Source organism: Heptranchias perlo, chromosome 5 (assembly GCF_035084215.1).
Source record: "Heptranchias perlo isolate sHepPer1 chromosome 5, sHepPer1.hap1, whole genome shotgun sequence".
NCBI classification, from domain to species: Eukaryota; Metazoa; Chordata; class Chondrichthyes; order Hexanchiformes; family Hexanchidae; genus Heptranchias; species Heptranchias perlo.
The window spans coordinates 123063072-123079781 of NC_090329.1; positions in this window are offsets into that span (position 1 = coordinate 123063072).

Here is a 16710-nt window from a genome sequence, read left to right on the forward strand (position 1 = left end):
GAAGAGATTGATAGAAAAAACAAGGAAGAAAATATCAATTCCTCCACTCTGGTGGACACACAATATACCTTGTTCACAGCATACTGTACATATAGAGGAGAGAGAGAAAGGAAGGCTTGCCTGTACATAGTGTCCAGTTACATTGTTGATTTCTCTTGGAGTGTAGCATAGACAAATATCACAGCTATTCTGAGGCAGTAACATCCCAGAAGCAGCAATGAAGATGAATGGCCAGTTTGAGGGTGTTGTTTGAGGGAGGAATGTTGACCAGGATTCCCGAGAGGACACCCACCACTCCTTCAAATAGCGCCGTGGGATCCTCGACATCACCTGAGCCGAAGGCTCAGAGTTTGGCTGATCGTCTCACCCAAAGAACGACATCCCTGACAATACAGCACTCCCTCAGTACCATAGCAGATAAAGTTACAAATAGACAGATTAGTCAGACGAATGCATAGATAGTCATGAGGCTGTCAGGTGGCATTCTACCACACATTCAGTATTAGTGTTCACCGTAACTCCTCCTCCCTTCCCAGTCCCCCTCCCCAATCTGGACAGAATGCAGGATACATTTGGAATAGATACAAAGAGCAGTTTATTTATACAAAGGCTCAACAAGCAGGCAACTTATGTTTGATATACAGAACGGGCCACCTAATACTCCACACTTAAAGGCTCAGCTAATATCAGTATACATCTTCAGGCCAGACCACCACACTGGCTTTGTTTCACTCAAAGTGCTGTACAGTAAGGAAGCAGATGGACAGACAGAAAGGCTTGTTTTGCCTCCCGTTCTCTTTATATCATACGAACATAGGAACAGGAGTAGGCCATTCAGCCCCTCGAGCCTGCTCATCCATTCAATTATATCATGAAGGAAGAGTTTTGATAGAGTAGATAGTGTAGCGAAATGGGTGCTTCCCCCAGTGATTCATGGACCTGGACAATTGTTCAGACAAAGAAAGACAGCCTTACGTGGCAGTTTCGATAATCAAAGTGATTGTTTAATAATTTTAAAAGTGCACATAGGCATGGAGCAACTCAATCATTACATGGATTACTCTACCCGATTCCTACAAGCAGGCATAAAGCAAGCAAGTAACACATACAACCTTTAGAAAGCATCAAGGCAGCCATCTATGTCCAGAAGTAAGGTGTCGATTTCTGCGTCGATTCCTGCGTCGATTGCTGCGTCGATTACTGCGTCGATTGCTGCGTCGATTGCTGCGTCGATTTCTGCGTCGATTTCTGCGTCGATTGCTGCGTCGATTGCTGCGTCGATTTCTGCGTCGATTGCTGCGTCGATTGCTGCGTCGATTTCTGCGTCGATTTCTGCGTCGATTGCTGCGTCGATTTCTGCGTCGATTTCTGCGTCGATTGCTGCGTCGATTGCTGCGTCGATTTCTGCGTCGATTTCTGCGTCGATTGCTGCGTCGATTGCTGCGTCGATTTCTGCGTCGATTTCTGAGTCGATTGCTGCGTCGATTTCTGCGTCGATTGCTGCGTCGATTTCTGCGTCGATTTCTGCGTCGATTGCTGCGTCGATTGCTGCGTCGATTTCTGCGTCGATTTCTGCGTCGATTTCTGCGTCGATTGCTGCGTCGATTTCTGCGTCGATTGCTGCGTCGATTTCTGCGTCGATTGCTGCGTCGATTGCTGCGTCGATTTCTGCGTCGATTTCTGCGTCGATTGCTGCGTCGATTTCTGCGTCGATTTCTGCGTCGATTTCTGCGTCGATTGCTGCGTCGATTTCTGCGTCGATTGCTGCGTCGATTGCTGCGTCGATTTCTGCGTCGATTGCTGCGTCGATTGCTGCGTCGATTTCTGCGTCGATTGCTGCGTCGATTGTTGCGTCGATTTCTGCGTCGATTGCTGCGTCGATTGCTGCGTCGATTGCTGCGTCGATTGCTGCGTCGATTTCTGCGTCGATTGCTGCGTCGATTGCTGCGTCGATTTCTGCGTCGATTGCTGCGTCGATTGCTGCGTCGATTTCTGCGTCGATTGCTGCGTCGATTTCTGCGTCGATTCCTGCGTCGATTTCTGCGTCGATTGCTGCGTCGATTGCTGCGTCGATTTCTGCGTCGATTTCTGCGTCGATTGCTGCGTCGATTGCTGCGTCGATTCCTTCGTCGATTTCTGCGTCGATTGCTGAGTCGATTGCTGCGTCGATTTCTGCGTCGATTTCTGCGTCGATTCCTGCGTCGATTGCTGCGTCGATTTCTGCGTCGATTGCTGCGTCGATTCCTTCGTCGATTTCTGCGTCGATTGCTGCGTCGATTTCTGCGTCGATTTCTGCGTCGATTTCTGCGTCGATTGCTGCGTCGATTGCTGCGTCGATTTCTGCGTCGATTGCTGCGTCGATTGCTGCGTCGATTTCTGCGTCGATTTCTGCGTCGATTGCTGCGTCGATTGCTGCGTCGATTGTTGCGTCGATTGCTGAGTCGATTGCTGCGTCGATTGCTGCGTCGATTTCTGCGTCGATTCCTGCGTCGATTTCTGCGTCGATTGCTGCGTCGATTCCTTCGTCGATTTCTGCGTCGATTGCTGCGTCGATTGCTGCGTCGATTCCTTCGTCGATTTCTGCGTCGATTGTTGCCTCGATTGTTGCGTCGATTGCTGCGTCGATTGCTGCGTCGATTGCTGCGTCGATTTCTGCGTCGATTTCTGCGTCGATTGCTGCGTCTATTTCTGCGTCGATTGCTGCGTCGATTGCTGCGTCGATTTCTGCGTCGATTGCTGCTTCGATTTCTGCGTCGATTGCTGCGTCGATTCCTGCGTCGATTGCTGCGTCGATTTCTGCGTCGATTTCTGCGTCAATTGCTGCGTCGATTTCTGCGTCGATTTCTGCGTCGATTGCTGCGTCGATTTCTGCGTCGATTGTTGCGTCGATTGCTGCGTCGATTCCTTCGTCGATTTCTGCGTCGATTGCTGCGTCGATTGTTGCGTCGATTTCTGCGTCGATTGCTGCGTCGATTGCTGCGTCGATTCCTTCGTCGATTTCTGCGTCGATTGCTGCGTCGATTGCTGCGTCGATTGCTGCGTCGATTTCTGCGTCGATTGCTGCGTCGATTGCTGCGTCGATTGCTGCGTCGATTGTTGCATCGATTTCTGCGTCGATTGCTGCGTCGATTTCTGCGTCGATTGCTGCGTCGATTGCTGCGTCGATTGCTGCGTCGATTGTTGCGTCGATTGCTGCGTCGATTCCTTCGTCGATTTCTGCGTCGATTGCTGCGTCGATTGTTGCGTCAATTGCTGCGTCGATTGCTGCGTCGTTTTCTGCGTCGATTTCTGCGTCGATTTCTGCGTCGATTGCTGCGTCGATTTCTGCGTCGATTGTTGCGTCGATTGCTGCGTCGATTCCTTCGTCGATTTCTGCGTCGATTGCTGCGTCGATTGTTGCGTCGATTTCTGCGTCGATTGCTGCGTCGATTCCTTCGTCGATTTCTGCGTCGATTGCTACGTCGATTGCTGCGTCGATTGCTGCGTCGAGTTCTGCGTCGATTGCTGCGTCGATTGTTGCGTCGATTTCTGCGTCGATTGCTGCGTCGATTGCTGCGTCGATTTCTGCGTCGATTGCTGCGTCGATTGTTGCGTCGATTTCTGCGTCGATTGCTGCGTCAATTGCTGCGTCGATTGCTGCGTCGATTGCTGCGTCGATTGCTGCGTCAATTTCTGCGTCGATTCCTGCGTCGATTACTGCGTCGATTTCTGCGTCGATTGCTGCGTCGATTGTTGCGTCGATTTCTGCGTCGATTGCTGTGTCGATTTCTGCGTCGATTCCTGCGTCGATTGCTGCGTCGATTGCTGCGTCGATTGTTGCGTCGATTGCTGCGTCGATTGCTGCGTCGATTTCTGCGTCGATTTCTGCGTCGATTGCTGCGTCGATTGCTGCGTCGATTGCTGCGTCGATTTCTGCGTCGATTTCTGCGTCGATTGCTGCGTCGATTTCTGCGTCGATTGCTGCGTCGATTTCTGCGTCGATTGCTGCGTCGATTGCTGCGTCGATTGCTGCGTCGATTGCTGCGTCGATTGCTGCGTCGATTGCTGCGTCGATTGCTGCGTCGATTGCTGCGTCGATTCCTGCGTCGATTGCTGCGTCGATTGCTGCGTCGATTGCTGCGTCGACTGCTGCGTCGATTTCTGCGTCGATTGCTGCGTCGATTGCTGCGTCGATTGCTACGTCGATTGCTGCGTCGATTTCTGCGTCGATTGCTGCGTCGATTTCTGCTACGATTCCTGCGTCGATTTCTGCGTCGATTTCTGCGTCGATTGCTGCGTCGATTTCTGCGTCGATTCCTGCGTCGATTGCTGCGTCGATTGCTGCGTCGATTTCTGCGTCGATTTCTGCGTCGATTGCTGCGTCGATTTCTGTGTCGATTGCTGCGTCGATTTCTGCTACGATTGCTGCATTGATTTCTGCGTCTATTGCTGCGTCGATTGCTGCGTCGATTGCTGCATTGATTTCTGCGTCGATTGCTGCGTCGATTGCTGCGTCGATTTCTGTGTCGATTGCTGCGTCGATTGCTGCGTCGATTGTTGCGTCGATTGCTGCGTCGATTTCTGCGTCGATTTCTGCGTCGATTGCTGCGTCGATTTCTGCATTGATTTCTGCGTCAATTGCTGCGGTGATTGTTGCGTTGAATGATGTGTCGAGTGATGTGTCGAAGTTCTTTGTCTTCTAATCAAGGTTTGTCTTTTCGTCAAAAGTTCAGTAGTGAAGTACCGAGGTTCTTTGTTTTCTCGTCATTGTTGGAGGAGCTCTGATTGCAGTAGTTGTTCAACTGTTGCTCCTTCAACTGTTGGCTGTTGAAGCTTCTTCCAGTTCCTCCAATCATTTTCTGTTTAAGCTGCTATGATATCCTATCTTTATATGATTCTTAACTAATAGGGTGTGATCCAAGTTACGAAAGGTCCCATTTTGGCAACTCACCCATCGTTGCCTTAATGATGGATGGTTGATTGGACCACTCAAGAACCGTGTGAATCCACTGTATCTTCTTCTCCGTGTGAATCTAGGTGCATTTTAAAGAGTTCTTTTGTTTTGAGAACCAAGGTTGTTTTCGAGCATCAAAGATGTTCTGAGAATGGACATCATTCTTTTTTTATTTGTTCATGGGATGTGGGTGTCGCTGATGAGGCCGGCATTTATTGTCTATCCCTAATTGCCCTTGAGAAGGTGGTGGTGAGCCGCCTTCTTGAACCGCTGCAGTCCGTGTGGTGAAGGTTCTCCCACAGTGCTGTTAGGAAGGGAGTTCCAGGATTTTGACCCAGCGACGATGAAGGAACGGCGATATATTTCCAAGCCGGGATGGTGTGTGACTTGGAGGGGAATGTGCAGGTGGTGTTGTTCCCATGTGCCTGCTGCCCTTGTCCTTCTAGGTGGTAGAGGTCGCGGATTTAGGAGGTGCTTTCGAAGAAGCCTTGGCGAGTTGCTGCAGTGCATCCTGTGGATGGTACACACTGCAGCCACAGTGCGCCGGTGGTGAAGGGAGTGAATGTTTAGGGTGGTGGATGGGGTGCCAATCAAGCGGGCTGCTTTGTCCTGGATGGTGTCGAGCTTCTTGAGTGTTGTTGGAGCTGCACTCATCCAGGCAAGTGGAGAGTATTCCATCACACTCCTGACTTGTGCCTTGTAGATGGTGGAAAGGCTTTCGGGAGTCAGGAGGTGAGTCACTCACCGCAGAATACCCAGCCTCTGACCTGCTCTTGTAGCCACGATGTGGAGATGCCGGTGATGGACTGGGGTTGACAATTGTAAACAATTTTACAACACCAGGTTATAGTCCAGCAATTTTATTTTAAATTCAGAAGCTTTCGGAGGCTACCTCCTTCCTCAGGTGAACGATGTGGAAATGTAGCCACAGTATTTATGTGGCTGGTCCAGTAAAGTTTCTGGTCAATGGTGATCCCCAGAATGTTGATGGTGGGAGATTCGGCGATTGAATGTCAAGGGAGGTGGTTAGACTCTCTTGTTGGAGATGGTCATTGCCTGGCACTTATCTGGCGCGAATGTTACTTGCCACTTATCAGCCCAAGCCTGGATGTTGTCCAGGTCTTGCTGCATGCAGGCACGGACTGCTTCATTATCTGAAGGGTTGCGAATGGAACTGAACACTGTACAATCATCAGGGAACATCCCCATTTCTGACCTTATGATGGAGGGAAGGTTATTGATGAAGCAGCTGAAGATGGCTGGGCCTAGGACAGTGCCCTGAGGAACTCCTGCAGCAATGTTCTGGGGCTGATATGATTGGCGTCCAGCAACTACTACCATCCTCCTTTGTGCTAGGTATGACTCCAGCCGCTGGAGAGTTTTCCCCCTGATTCCCATTGACTTCAATTTTACTTGGGCTCCTTGGTGCCAAATGCTGCCTTGATGTCAAGGGCAGTCACTCTCACCTCACCTCTGGAATTCATCTCTTTTGTCCATGTTTGGATCCAGGCTGTGATGAGGTCTGGAGCCGAGTGGTCCCGGGATGTGGTCGGGGCCCATAGCCTTTGCTGTATCCGAGCCGTCTCAAAGTTTCTATACAGCTGTCGTCTTAACAATTGTTATTACTTTGAACTTTACATTTATTGTGAGAACTGAAGACCCGTTCAAACTTTCTAGAAACTTCTCGAAGATGATTAAAGCTTCTGTCTTTTGTGCTTATCAGTTGTTATTAAAAACCACATCTGTGAAGGCTTCTGTCTTTTGTTCTTATTAGTTGCAGTTTCTAACTGATGTAATGTACTGTCCAAGTGAATGTGCAAATCCTTAAAGAGACTAGTTAACCCTTAACTTTCAGTCATCCAATAGGTTTTAAGTTCACATATTAAAATGGGGTTGAACCCCTTCCTTTCATTGGGAAGAAACTGTTTCCGCTGGCAAGAGGTTCGGTAACCAGAGGACACAGATTTAAGGTAATTGGCAAAAGACCAGGGGGCAGATGAGGAGAATTTTTTTTTGCAGTGCCAGAAAGGGTGGTGGAAGCAGATTCAATAGTAACTTTCAAAAGAGAATTTGATAAATACTTGAGGGGGAAAAACTTGCAGGGCTTTGGAAAAAGAGCAGGGGTGAGTGGGACTAATTGGATAGCTCTTTCAAAGAGCTGGCACGGGCACAATAGGCCGAATGGCCTCCTTCTGTGATGTATGATTTTATGATTCTATGGCTGATCTGTACCTTAATTCCATTTACCTGCCTTATCTCCATATCCAGTGATACCCTTACCTAACAAAACTCTTAGGCTTAAAAGCTGAATTGTCATCAAGGAGATATCAGAGGTAGTATTCGCAAACAAGAATTTGTTGAGAAAAGGCTTAGCTCTTTCAAGCATTGAACCCAGCTCTCATCAGGTGAGGTGCCTGAAGATTGGAGGGTAGCAAATGTTGTGCCTTTGTTTAAGAAGGGCGGCAGGGAAAAGCCTGGGAACTACAGACCGGTGAGCCTGACATCTGCAGTGGGTAAGTTGTTAGAGGGTATTCTGAGAGACAGGATCTACAGGCATTTGGAGAGGCAGGGACTGATTAGGAACAGTCAGCATGGTTTTGTGAGAAGATTGAGTTTTTTGAAGGGGTAACCAAGAAGATAGATGAGGGCTGTGCAGTAGACGTGGTCTACGACTTTAGCAAAGCCTTTGACAAGGTACCGCATGGTAGGTTGTTACATAAGGTTAGATCTCACGGGATCCAAGGTGAGGTAGCCAATTGGATACAAAATTGGATTGGCGGCAGAAGACAGAGGGTGGTTGTAGAGGGGTGTTTTTGAAACTGGAGGCCTGTGACCAGCGGTGTGCCTCAGGGATCGGTGCTGGGTCCGCTGTCATTTGTTATTTATATTAATGATTTGGATGAGAATTTAGGAGGCATGGTTAGTAAGTTTGCAGATGACACCAAGATTGGTGGCATTGTAGACAGTGAAGAAGGTTATCTAGGATTGCAACGGGATCTTGATAAATTGGGCCAGTGGGCCGATGAATGGCAGATGGAGTTTAATTTAGATAAATGTGAGGTGATGCATTTTGGTAGATCGAATCGGGCCAGGACCTACTCCGTTAATGGTAGGGCGTTGGGGAGAGTTATAGAACAAAGAGATCTAGGAGTACAGGTTCATAGCTCCTTGAAAGTGGAGTCACAAGTGGATAGGGTGGTGAAGAAGGCATTCAGCATGCTTGGTTTCATTGGTCAGAACATTGAATACAGGAGTTGGGATGTCTTGTTGAAGTTGTACAAGACATTAGTAAGGCCACACTTGGAATACTGTGTACAGTTCTGGTCACCCTATTATAGAAAGGATATTATTAAACTAGAAAGAGTGCAGAAAAGATTTACTAGGATGCTACCGGGACTTGATGGTTTGACTTATAGGGAGAGATTGGATAGACTGAGACTTTTTTCCCTGGAGAGTAGGAGGTTTAGGGGTGATCTTATAGAAGTCTATAAAATAATGAGGGGCATAGATAAGGTAGATAGTCAATATCTTTTCCCAAAGGTAGGGGAGTCTATAACGAGGGGGCATAGATTTAAGGTGAGAGGGGAGAGATACAAAAGGGTCCAGAGGGGCAATTTTTTCACTCAAAGGGTGGTGAGTGTCTGGAACGAGCTGCCAGAGGCAGTAGTAGAGGCGGGTACAATTTTGTCTTTTAAAAAGCGTTTGGACAGTTACATGGGTAAGATGGGTATAGAGGGATATGGGCCAAGTGCAGGCAATTGGGACTAGCTTGGTGGTATAAACTGGGCGACATGGACATGTTGGGCCGAAGGGCCTGTTTCCATGTTGTAAACTTCTATGATTCTATGATTCTAAGTGTTTTACAGACAAGCACAACAGTCAATTTGTGCAAAGCAAGATCCCACAAACAGCAATGAGATTAATGAGCAGCTGATCACGTGCTGTTTGGATGGGACACTTGGAGAACTCTCTGCTCTTGTTCAAGGAAGTGTTATGGGTTCTTGTTTGGAAATTCTTTGAGAGGGGACTTCAATTTTTAATGGTGAACAAGCCATAGAATCGATACTAGCATGATCAATGTCACATGTCCAATGTTGCTGTCGCGAAAATTATACATCAAGAACTTGTATTCATATAGCGTCTTTATCATAGTAAAACTTCCCAAGGCGTTTCACAGGAGCGTTATCAGACACAATTTGACACCGAGCCACATAAGGAGATATTAGGATAGATGATCAAAACCTTGGTCAAAGAGGTAGGTTTTGAGGAGCGTCTTAAAGGAGGTGGAGAGGCGGAGATGTTTAGGGAGAGAATTCCAGAGGATATATTTCCTGTCATTTGATTACTATTACAATACATGCCCACCATATATGGGCAAACACATTCTATGTCACCTATTTCTTCTGGCGGGAAATCAGATGGCCCTAAAAATGAGCAGAGACCTGGCGGGGTGGGTCCTTAACTAATTCTCGCTTGTGCCATTAGGCTGTATGATTGCAGTATAGAGTAATAAGGACAGACCTTGTGGCATACATAGTTGGGGCAGCTACTTTGGATGGAAAACAATTTGGCAGCCTTACCTGGGAAGGTGTCGTAAGGTCTGCGTTCTTCTAGCTCGTTTGCAGTATGATCCTCTGGACCGCATGCACCCCATCATTTTGGACACCTTCTCTGAGGAGCAGGTCCCTCACTGCCAGACAGTGCAGCCCTCTTTTTGTCTGAGTTCTTTTTTTATTTTTTTTTATCGGAGTGAGTATTGACACCACTGTGTTAGCCAATGAGCTGCATTGTGTCAGCCAATGAATTGGAGGTGGGGTGGGACTTACTGCAGGACTCACAGTAGACAGTGTATTTTACAGCAAATAAAGTCTATTTACTCAGCAAACAGCAACGCCAACAAAGTTTATTTGCAGAGTCTACTTACTCAACAAACAGTCTATTTAAAAAGAGTCTCTACGAACTGCAGCAAACAGAATTCATGACCGAAACTGCAGCAACTTCTCCCGATCAAAGCAGAGTGATTTCTCCAGCAAAATGCAGTGAGTGGAGGATAGTTACATAATATAAATTATGTGTGTAAAATTAATTCCAGTCATTTACAGCAGTGCGGTCTCCAGGCAAGATTGACAGGGGAATTACCCAAACATTTCCATTCTAGTCGGGAATAGTGGTGTATTTATTCTGGGCGTCGCTAGCAAGGCAGGCATTTATTGCCCATCCATTGTTGTCCTTGAGAAAGTGGTGGTGGCCTTTCTTCTTGAACTGCTGCAGTCAGCTGTGGTGAAGGTACTTCCACAGTGCTGTTAGGTAGAGAGTACCATTATTTCGAAGGAAGTCTTCATCAGTAAATCTGGGAGTGTGGTATCTGGAACGCTCCATTCCAGCACAGTCTTTACCTTCGGTCACCTGAGTTTCACACACAGCAGAGAATGCAGCCCTTTAAATAGCTGCAGCAGCTGTTCCTGTCAGTTATGAGAACACTCCCACGAGCAGCCAGCTATCCAAATAGAAAATGTGCACTATTCGTGAATTATAGGTGGGAACAACAAGGTGAGAAAAGTTAATGCGATCTCCTGCATGGCACCATTCCCAGTCAAGTCATACCCGACAAGAAAGAAAGAATTTGCATTTTTATAGCACCTTTAATGGCCTCAGGACATCCCAAAGCACTTTACATTCAATGAAGTGCTTTTGAAGTGTAGTCACTCTCTTGTGTTTTAGCTCTTTCTGATTCTTATACTTTCAAGAAGTCAAAGTTTACATTTCCAAAGTAGAACAATTTATTTAACAGAGGCCTTTGCTGTCTCGAGCACTGGCTCCAATTATCAGTTTGGCTTAGATGGTAGCACTTTCACCTCTGCGTTAGCAGGTTGTGGATTTAAGCCCCACTCCAGGGACTTGAGCACACAATCTAGACTGACACTCCAGTACAGTAGTGAGGGGATCCTGTATTGTCGGAGGTGCTGTCTTTCAGATGAAACGTTAAACCGAGGCCCCGTCTGCCTGTTCAGGTGAAAGTAAATAAAGGAGTTCATGGCACTATTTGACGAAGAGTGGAGGACTTTTCGCAGTGTCTTGACCAGTATTTACTCCTTAATGAGCACCACCAAGCCAGATCAGTTGCTAATTTATCTCATTGGCACCTTGCTCTGCACAAATTGGCTGTTGCTTTTGCCTCCAAAAAAAATCAATGACTACACTTCAAAAATGGCTGGGAAGTGCTTTGAACGTGAAAGGTGCTATATCAATGCAAATTCTTTCTTTCTTGCAATGACTTCTGTCTATACATAAAAGTACAGGTCAGTTTTCAACCTGTACAATGGATGGTGCTGTATTAGGACTCTATTTCAATGTTGGCCGTAAGCTGCTTTGACTTAATAATGCACATTATGCAAAGCCAAATGAAATAAGCAAAAGAGAAGTTTGTGAGAAACAGAGGGAGAGGGAGGCAGGGTTTTAGGATACAGCAGGTGAGTAATTTGAGACATGGCATGTGGTAAGTGTTGCATGCTTGGAAGGAACAGGTGACTTTGGACCTATAGTTCCCAAAGCTCTCCATCACTGGGGGTTTCCGTACATCATTCCTGGGTTTATAGTAGACTAATTGATGGCGATTGATTGCTATGATTAGTCAACAACTCCATTATCATTGTATCATGCGACTACCAGGATAGTAGAAGGTGAACTAGATGGACCTTGGTCAATTTTCGTCGAGCAATTCCTATGTTCCTATGAGAGAAGTCTACATGTATAATGCTCTTGTTTCCTTCTGCCTGGCCCTCTTTCTCTCCTTCCTTCCCCTGAACAATCCGTAAGTATGAATAGACCTCAGGTAACCAACCAATTCCAGCACAGCGTCTGATATTTTTTTTGTCCCGATCTCCATGGAAACCATCCCCAAGTCTGACAGCAGACTTTCCTGGGACAGCAGGGGGCAATGCCAGTGCTGGCACCTATTCTTGTTAAATAAAAAAATCACACCCCAGTGAAGCAAACGGGAGACATTGGCATATATTCCAATACCAGCAAACACAATGATACAGAACCAACATTAGGAAATATTTCCGATCTTGATTTTGTGAAAGGGAAATCGTGTTTGACTAATTTATTAGAGTTCTTTGAGGAAGTAACAAGCAACATGGATAAAGGGGATCCTGTGGATGTGGTGCACTTGGATTTCCAGAAGGCTTTTGACAAGGTGTCACATCAAAGGCTACCGTACAAAATAAGAACTCATGGTGTAGGGGGTAACATATTAGCATGGATAAAGGATTGGTTAGCTGACAGGAAACAGAGAGTAGGCATAAATGGGTCATTTTCAGGTTGGCAAGATGTAACGAGTGGAGTGCCACAGGGATCATTGCTTGGGACTCAACTATTTACAATCTATATCAATGACTTGGATGAAAGGACCGAATGTATGGTTGCTAAATTTGCTGATGACACAAAGGTAGGTAGGAAAGTAAGTTGTGAAGAGGACATAAGGAGTCTGCAAAGGGATATAGATAGGTTAAGTGAGTGGGCAAAAATTTGGCAGATGGAGTATAATGTGGGAAAATATGAACTTGTCCACTTTGGCAGGAGGAATAGAAAAGCAGAATATTATTTAAATGGAGAGATTGCAGAACTCTGAGGTACAGAAGGATCCGGGTGTCTAGTACATGAATCACAAAAAGTTAGTATGCAGTTACAGCAAGTGATTAGGAAGGAAAATGGAATGTTGTCATTTATTGCAAGGGGAATGGAATATAAAAGTAGAGATGTTTTGCTACAGTTGTACAGGGTATTGGTGAGACCACATCTGCACTGTGTGCAGTTTTGGACTCCTTATTTAAGAAAGGCCATAATTGCTTTGGAGGCGGTTCAGAGAAGGTTCACTCAACTGATTCCTGGGATGAGGGGGTTTTCTTATGAGAAAAGGTTGGACAAGTTGGGCCTGTATACATTGGAGTTTAGAAGAATGAGAGGTGATCTTATTGAAACATTTAAGATCCTGAGAGGACTAGAAGGGGTAGATGCTGAGAGGATGTTTCAACTTGTGGGAGAGACTAGAATTAGGGGCCAAGTTTAAATATAAGGGGTCTCCCATTTAAGACGGAGATGAGGAGAAATTTTTTCTCTCAGAGGGTCGTGAGTCTGTGGAACTCCCTTCCCCAGAGAGCAGTGGAGGCAGGGTCATTGAATATTTTTAATTGTAAACAATTTTACAACACCAAGTTATAGTCCAGCAATTTTATTTTAAATTCACAAGCTTTCGGAGATTTTCTCCTTCCTCAGGCAAAATCTCCGAAAGCTTGTGAATTTAAAATAAAATTGCTGGACTATAACTTGGTGTTGTAAAATTGTTTACAATTGTCAACCCCAGTCCATCACCGGCATCTCCACATCATGAATATTTTTAAGGCTGAGTTAGATAGATTCCTGATTGACAAGGGAGTCAAAGGTTATAGTAGGTAAATGGGAAAGTAAGGTTGAGGTCACAATCAGATCAGCCATGATCTTATCAAATGGCAGAGCAGGCTCAAGGGGCTGAATGGCCTACTCCTGCTCTTAATTCGTATGTTCATATGTTCGTATGTACACAGCTAGTTCTGTGCAGATAGATGGTCAGACAGACACAGGCAATTATACACTGGCAGATTGCCAGGCAGATAGAACTTCACAGGACGCATTTAATTTCCTATCCGTGATAAAAAAAGTAAGTGTAATAATAAAAATTATTCATCAGTTGGCACATAAATCAATGAGAGGTTGCGGCTTTCTGAAGAACCGTGACCCTCCCCTTCCCACAGACAATAGAGAGACTTAATGAATTTTGAATGTTGATAAGCAGACAGCAGTCTGTAAGCAAATAATGAGGCACTTTAATACACCACCTTTACTTAGCCATTGGGGGATTCAAGCCTTTGAATGGATAAACAAGTCATCATGGTATGAGAGGGGGAGCAAACAATGCTAAAAAGCCTGCGTGAATTGGGCTATTTTTTTAATGTACAGTACTAAACATTGCAAATTAATTAATTAATATCAATCGACATAATTAGAGCCCGCTGATGATTCTAGATGTCACACAACACAGATTATATTCTTTCATTCTGGACTCTTGCTGTTTTAAGGCTCCACATTATATGAGGCCTGGTTCTAGTCTCGTGCTTTCAAGGTGAAAATTTCTTCTTCCTCTGGTTCTTTACATCATCAAAAAGGAAACAACGAGGGGCTTGAAATTTCTCGGGGTTTCCTCCGGTCTCCCACCCTGACTCGGCGAGAACCCCCGGGGAAATTCCAGAGGCCCAGATAGTGCTGGGTGCCCGCCCTTTAGTTTACCTACTGCCTAGTAACATCTGTCAATCCACCTAAAGAAAGAAAGACTTGCATTTATATAGTGCCTTTCACAACCTCAGGACATCCCAAAGCGCTATACAGCCAATGAGGTACTTTTGATGTGTAGCAGAATGATACCTGGACTCCAAGGGTTAAATTATGAGAAGAGATTGCGCAAACTAGGGTTGCATTCCCTGGAATTTAAAAGATTAAGGCGTGATTTGATCGAAGTTTTCAAGATATTACGGGGAACTAATAGGGTAGATGGAGAGAAACTATTTTCGCTGGTTGGGGAGTCTAGGACGAGGGAACATAGCCTAAAAATTAGAGCCAGGACTTTCAGGAGTGAAGTTAGGAAACACTTCTACACGCAAAGGGTGGTAGAAGTTTGGAACTCTCTTCCGCAAACGGCAGTTGATGCTAGCTCAATTGTTAATTTTAAACCTGAGATTGTTAACCAAAGGTATTAAGGGATATGGGGCTAAGGCGGGTATATGGAGTTAGGTCATAGATCAGCCATGATCTCATTGAATGGCAGAACAAGCTCAAGGGGTATGGTAGCATAGTGGTTATGTTAGTGGATTAATAATCCACTATAACTGCCAGACTGGGCCTGCGGCAGGTGGTGAGCGAACCAACACTGAGGGAAAAACTTACTTGACCTCATCCTCACCAATCCATTTGTCCATGACAGTATTCGTAGGAGTGAACACCGCACAGTCCTCGTGGAGACGAAGTCCCGTCTTCGCACTGAGGACACCATCCAACGTGTTGTGTGGCACTACGTGCTAAATGGGATAGATTTCTAGATTCAGAACAGATCTAGCAGCTCAAAAGTGGGCATCCATGAGGCACTGTGGGCCATCAGCAGCTGCAGCAGAATTGTATTCCAGCACAATCTGTAACCTCATGGCCCAGCATATAACTCACTCTAACATTACCAACAAGCCAGGGGATCAACCCTGGTTCAATGAGGAGTGTAGAAGAGCATGCCAGGAGCAGCACCAGGCGTACCTAAAAATGAGGTGCCAACGTGGTGAAGCTACAACTCAGGACTACATGCATGCTAAACAGCGGAAGCAACATGCTATAGACAGAGCTAAGTGATTCCACAACCAATGGATCAGATCAAAGCTCTGCAGTCCTGCCACATCCAGTCGTGAATGGTGGTGGACAATTAAACAACTAACGGGAGGAGGAGGTTCTGCAAAAATCCCCATCCTCAATGATGGCAGAGTCCAGCACGTGAGTGCAAAAGACAAGGCTGAAGCGTTTGCAACCATCTTCAGCCAGAAGTGCCGAGTGGATGATCCATCTCGGCCTCCTCCCGATATCCCCACCATCACAGAAGTCAGTCTTCAGCCAATTCGATTCACTCCACGTGATATCAAGAAACGGCTGAGTGCACTGGATACAGCAAAGGCTATGGGCCCCGACAACATCCCAGCTGTAGTGCTGAAAACTTGTGCTCCAGAACTAGCTGCGCCTCTAGCCAAGCTGTTCCAGTACAGCTAAACACTGGCATCTCTCCGACAATGTGGAAAATTGCCCAGGTATGTCCTGTCCACAAAAAGCAGGACAAATCCAATCCGGCCAATTATCGCCCCATCAGTCTACTCTCAATCATCAGCAAAGTGATGGAAGGTGTCGTCGACAGTGCTATCAAGCGGCACTTACTCACCAATAACCTGCTCACCGATGCTCAGTTTGGGTTCCGCAAGGACCACTCGGCTCCAGACCTCATTACAGCCTTGGTCCAAACATGGACAAAAGAGCTGAATTCCAGAGCTGAGGTGAGAGTGACTGCCCTTGACATCAAGGCAGCATTTGTCCGAGTGTGGCATCAAAGAGCCCTCGTAAAATTGAAGTCAATGGGAATCAGGGGGAAAACTCTCCAGTGGTTGGAGTCATACCTAGCACAAAGGAAGATGGTAGTGGTTGTCGGAGGCCAATCATCTCAGCCACAGGACACTGATGCAGGAGTGCCTCAGGGCAGTGTCCTTGGCCCAACCATCTTCAGCTGCTTCATCAATGACCTTCCCTCCATCATAAGGTCAGAAATGGGGATGTTCGCTGATGATTGCACAGTGTTCAGTTCCATTCGCAACCCCTCAAATAATGAAGCAGTCCGAGCCCGCATGCAGCAAGACCTGGACAACATCCAGGCTTGGGCTCATAAGTGGCAAGTAACATTCGCGCCAGACAAGTGCCAGGCAATGACCATCTCCAACAAGAGAGAGTCTAACCACCTCCCCTTGACATTCAACGGCATTACCATCGCCGAATCCCCCACCATCAACATCCTGGGGGTCACCATTGACCAGAAACTGGACCAGCCATATAAATACTGTGGCTACGAGAGCAGGTCAGAGGCTGGGTATTCTGCGGCGAGTGACTCTCCTCCGGACTCCCCAAAGCCTTTCCACCATCTACAAGGCACAAGTCAGGAGTGTGAT